The 5,437-nt window shown below is 49.4% G+C and overlaps 1 protein-coding gene across 1 annotated transcript in view; it reads left to right on the top strand.

Moving 5' to 3' along the window:
• Positions 1-4,699: 4,699 nt before the first annotated feature.
• Positions 4,700-5,437, top strand: part of SLC25A48 (solute carrier family 25 member 48) — a 38,027-nt gene continuing 37,289 nt past the window's right edge. The window contains exon 1 of the mRNA XM_015563460.1: positions 4,700-4,744. The gene's annotated coding sequence lies outside the window, so the exon portion shown is untranslated. The remainder of the gene's footprint in view (positions 4,745-5,437) is intronic.

Genomic DNA, 5,437 nt, shown 5'->3' with positions numbered 1-5,437 from the left:
AGAGACAGAAAGAGGCGAGCCGGGAGCCGCGTGGGCTGAGTTTACACCCCGGGCCGGACCAGGGTGCTCTTGTGCCTGCGGGTCCTGCCCGCGCCGCGCGCGCCACCTGCTGCGGGGAGAGCCCGCCGCCCGCACTTGGGACCTTGAGTTCCCCACGGGCTGCCCGCCTGAGCTCCGCGAGCCTCACGGAGGTTCACCTGAGCTCCCGAGTTGCCTCCAAGCTAGGATCCGCGGAGCTTGGTCCAGTAATGATTAAGCCGACAGCCAATGGAGCGTCTCGGCGCGTGCACACCCTTTGGTGGCCCGGGGCGCACCTGAATTTGGGGACGCGACTCGAAGGAACTTGTGGGTGAGCGTGGCGCTTGGCCTCTGGCCCTGCGCAGAATGGGAAGCCCCACTGCGTGATCAGGCTGGTCCTAGGGGTGCCCCGGCTGGAGGGAGCAGATAGTAGGAACCCCTCCCCTCTTCAGCCGCTGTCAACTGTCAGAGCCTCCCTCTTGGCACTGTGGTCCCTTGTACACCTGCAGGAGCCACGCTCTGCTGGGCCTGAGATGGGTTTGCTTGCTCAGGAGATTCATCCATTTCCTTCTCCATTCTTCTCTTCCCGATAGGTCAGTCCCTCCATTTCTCAGATGTAAGTGGGAATATGGGGGAAGGTTTGAGGGACTTACTGTAAAATATCTCCCTTGTGGTCCCATCTAAAAGGACCATTGGCAAAGGGATGTTGGCAAATGCAGCCCCTCCCCAAAGACAAAATAAAATATTGAGGTGCTGAGGCAGAGGATATGGTGTGTTTGTGCCCCCCCTCCCCCCAGCATTCTAGGTATGGAGGAGACCAGGAGATTTGTAGGAAACAGAGAAAGGGGCAGTAGGCAACAGGCCAGATAGCATCCCAGGTCCTTCCTCTTCTGCCCCCCCCCCCTCCCACCTAGCAGGTATCTACACTGCCCCCCACAGATGGCTGCAGGGCACCTGCTTCTCACCGTCCTGAGCAGAGGTGGCTCCTTTCAGGGTGGGCAATTCTAAGCTGACACTGGCTCTCTCAGGCTGGCTGAGACCTGCCTCTCCTAATTTTCCCACTCGGGGGCCTGCACCTGGAGGCCCTCTTTAGCCTGCCCTTCAGCCATTCCCAGGGAAAGGTTTCCCTCCGCTGCTTCCCTCCAGCCAGACAGCTTCAGCAGGGCTGCTGGAGGCTTGGTGTAGGAACCCCCTGGGGGCTAACGCTGTCAGAGGAGCTCCGAGTCTCTGATGACACGGAGACCCTCCAGTGCACACAGTAAGCGGTGGAGTGCCCTTTATTCTGTAAATGTGCGTATTTTGTTGGTTAACTTTTTTTTTTTTTTGCTTCCATGAAATGGTGAGTGCAGTAACAGTGAATACTTAGTAGGTACCAGGTGCTAAGTGCTCTGTGTATATTTTTAAAATAACTTTCAGGTTATTTTACATATCATAAAATTCACCCATTTCAGTGTACAATTCAGTGATTGTTAATAACTTCACCAAGTTGGGAAACCATTACCATAAATTAGTGTGGGAACATTTTCATCCTGTGTAAGATCCTTACACCCATTTACAGTTAAACCCCGTCCCCTCCTTTACCCTCTGGGCAGCCACAAACCTACTTCCTGGCTCTATAAATTAGTCTCCTCTGGACACTTTATATTAATGGAACCAAAAATATGTGGTCTCTTGTGTCTGTTTATTTCTTTATAATTCCAACTAGAGGCCCGATGCACAAAAATTCGTGCAAGAGTAGGCCTTCCTTCCCCCAGCTGCCGGCACTGGCTTCCCTCTGGCACCTGGGACCCAGGTTTCCCTCCTCCGGCCTCCAGCAGGCACCCAGGACCCAGGCTGGCTTCCCTCCAGCCCTGGCTTCATCAGGAAGGACATCCGGAATGACATCTGGAAGACGTATGGTCTAATTAGCATATTACCCTTTTATTTTTATAGATGAGGTAGCTACGATTATTACATCCCCATTTTACAGATGAGGACACACAGAGAAATTCAGTGGCTTTCCCAAGGCCCTCCTGTGGCATGAGCACTGGAATAACCCAGGCAGTCTGGCACCAGGGCCATTTTAACCCCTGTGCTTGTCTGTGCTGTTTTCTTAATGGCCTCGCATGGTAAAATTTCACCATCACATCCTTCACATTTTGTTTGAAATCGTTCTGGTCTGTAGAGTCCCACAGCCTGATAGTCTGATTTCTTATATTGCATCCCTGCTTTCAGAGGGCCAGCTAAGTGAACAGGGAGATGCTGGCCAGGGCTGGATCTGGGCGTGGTCCTGAGTGATGCCCACAGTGAAGGATGCGGATGTGCTCACTGGGGTAGGGAGCAGCTGGAGCCTGAGGACCAGAGTCCTTCCTTCCCTGCTGGGAAGGGTTCATGTGGAGTGAATGTTCCAGCTCCCAGCTGTCCATCACCTTTCTGCTTCTGCCCAATTCTGTGGGAAGCAGAGGCTGTGAAGGGTCAGGAGGTTCTAGACAAGAGCTGGTTTCTTTCCCTGTAAATATCTCATGTTTTCGTACCCCTTTCCTACCTTTCCCGGTGAGCAGAGACACTTTCTTCCTCATCACTGTGATGAAGAATTTGTCTTAGAAAAATGGCTCCTGTTTCAATCTCATCGCCACTGACTTCTCCGATAAGGGCTGCTTAATCTACATGACCTCAGAGTAACCTTCCCTCCAAAATGCTTCCAGTCTTGTGAATGTGTATGGGTAGGCATTTTCCTGTGAAAAGACCCAGAGTATCCATCGCCTTTTCAAAGAGGCCTTCTCTAAAAATAAAATAATAAAATCAATAGCAGCAGCATCTTTTTGAATGTCCTGTAAGTGCTAGGCTCTCTGCTGGCACTTACATTCATAACCTCATTTTACTCTTACAGTGGGGCGGTGACGTAGGTGCTAATATTATTTCCACCTACACAGCTTAAGTTAAGTAACCTGCAGGTAACTGAAAAGTCTCTAGGTTTTCTCTTCATATCCTCCCCCTTTTTTGAGATGAATTTACATAACATAAAATTAGCCGTTTTAGAGTGTGCGATTCCGTGGCGTCTGGTACATTCACAGTGCCCTGTAACCATCGCCTCTATCTAGTTCCAGAGCATTCTCCTCAGGCCCAAAGAAGTCCCTGGACCCCTGCCGCCACTCCTATTTCCCCTCCCCCAAGCCTTGGCAATTGCCAGTCTGCTTTTTGTCTCTATGGATTTACCTATTCTGGATAATTCATATAAATGGAATCAGTCTGGCCTCTTCATTTTCATAATGTTTTCAACGTTCATCCACACTGTGCCTGTATCAGCACTTCATTCCTAGTTACATCTAATAACATCCCATTGTATGAGTAGACCACATTTTGTTTATCCATTCATCCAGTGATGGGCAATTGGGCTGTTTCCACCTGCTGCCCATTGTGGATAGTGCTGCTATGAGCATGTGTGCACATGTACTTGTTTGAGTGCCTGTTTTCATTTCTTCTGGATATTTACCTAGGAATGGAATTGCTGGGTCATTTGGTAATTCAATACTTAACTTTTTGAGGAACTGCCGCCACTGTTTTCCACAGTGGCTGCACCATTTTATATTTCTTTTTTATTTTTATTTAAGTTTTATTTTTTAAAATATATTTTTATTGATTTCAGAGAGGAAGGAAGAGGGAGAGAGATAGATACATCAGTAATGAGAGAGAATCAGTGATCAATCAGCTGCCTCCTGCATGTCCCCACTAGGGATCGAGCCCGCAACCTGGGCATGTGGGTATCGAACCCGTGGCCTCCTGGTTTATAGGCCGACGCTCAACCACTGAACCACACCAGCAAGGCGTGCACCATTTTATATTTCCACCAGCAATGTATGAGTGTTCTAATTTCCTCATATACTCGATGACACTTACTTTCCTCTTCTTTGGTTTAAATGGCAGCTATCCTAGTGGGTATGGAGGGGGATCTCGCTGTGGTTCTGATTTGCACTTCCCTAATGACTAATGATGTGGAGCATCTTTTCCTGTACTTGTTAGTCATTTGCATCTCTTCTTCAGAGAAATGTTTCTTCAAGTCCTTTGCCAATTTTTTTTAAGGTGTAAGAATTCTTTACATATTCTGGATACTAGGTTCTTATCAACATGTGATTTGTAAATATTTCCCCCCATTCTGTAGGTTGACTTCATTTGCTTAATAGTATCCTTTGATGCACAAAAATTTAAAATGTTTATGATGTTCAATTTATCTATTTTTTTCATTTGTTACTTGTGCCTTTGGTGTCATATCTAAGAATCTACTCTAAATCTAAGGTCAGGAAGATTTTCCCCTGTGTTTTAGTATGTGGCTTTTATAGTTTTAAGGTTTCCATTTAGGTCTGTTCTATTTTGAGTTAATCTTGTATAAGGTAGGAGCTAGTGTGTCTAACTTCATTCTTTTGCATGTAAATATCCAGTTATCGCAGCACCTTTACTGCCCTTTGTGGGGGGGCGGGGTGGGGGGGGAGGGCGCGCTTGTTTCTTAGGGCAGAACCCGGTTTTGCTCCACTTTTTCTCTGCCTTTCTCCATGCCTTGGCCAGTGCCTAGCACATTGCGAGACCTCTCTGGTGAGTGGGCATTGCTAGAATAAGTGAATGTAAGTGCCTGAGCCCTCTGTCCTATCCCAAGAGCCAGCAAGTGCAAGTGCAGGCTGAGTGACCAGGTATTCTTCTTCCATCCACAGGTGCAGCCAGTGTCATTATCGGCTACCCTCTGGACACGGTCAAGGTACAATGGCCCTGTTCATCATTACCTCTCGGAAAGGGCCTGAGTGAGTCTGCCTGCCGTGTCTGATCCCATCTCCAGCCTACGGCAGGCTCTCTGTGCCAGCTCATGGGGGTATGGTGCCAGGAGGCCTGGTTTGGAATGGCTCTACCCTCATTGCTTGGCAGTGATTTTGTTTTGACGAATGTCTCGTTTCTGCCTCTAGGTTCTCATGAACTGTGGGGGAGGGGGAAGGCCCGGGTGAGAGTCCTATAAGCCCCTGGGGACTAAGGAACCAGGAAAGACTTCAAGTGTGACTTAACCTCTGAGCCCCAAATGAAAGGCTGGGTTCTAGGTGATGAGAAAGAGGCACTGAGCTGGGGACACTTTGCAGGGTGTACCCGGGAAAGACCGGCACGGCCAGTTTGCTGACACACCAGGTTTCTGACAGCAGCTGCGGATCTGAAGCCAGGACAGGGAGGTCGGCACTCAGCCCTCGGCGGCCTTGGGTGTCAGGGTAGGACTCTGGACCTGGGCTGGGAAGGGGAAGCCGTTAGGAGCTGAGGGAGTTCATGTGGTGTGAGGACTCTGGAGCCAGCAGGGCCATCTGGCATGGGGTCACTCGGCCCCTAGATCCACAGATGTAGAAGCTGGCTCAGAGCGGGGAGGGCTGGCCTCAGGTCACAGCAAGGAGTAAGCTACTACAAGAAGCACTTG

The sequence above is a fragment of the Myotis davidii genome, unplaced genomic scaffold, assembly GCF_000327345.1.
Source record: "Myotis davidii unplaced genomic scaffold, ASM32734v1 scaffold471, whole genome shotgun sequence".
Lineage (NCBI taxonomy): Eukaryota > Metazoa > Chordata > Mammalia > Chiroptera > Vespertilionidae > Myotis > Myotis davidii.
The sequence above is the reverse complement of the archived record's forward strand: the minus strand, read 5'-3'. Positions and strand labels throughout refer to the sequence as shown.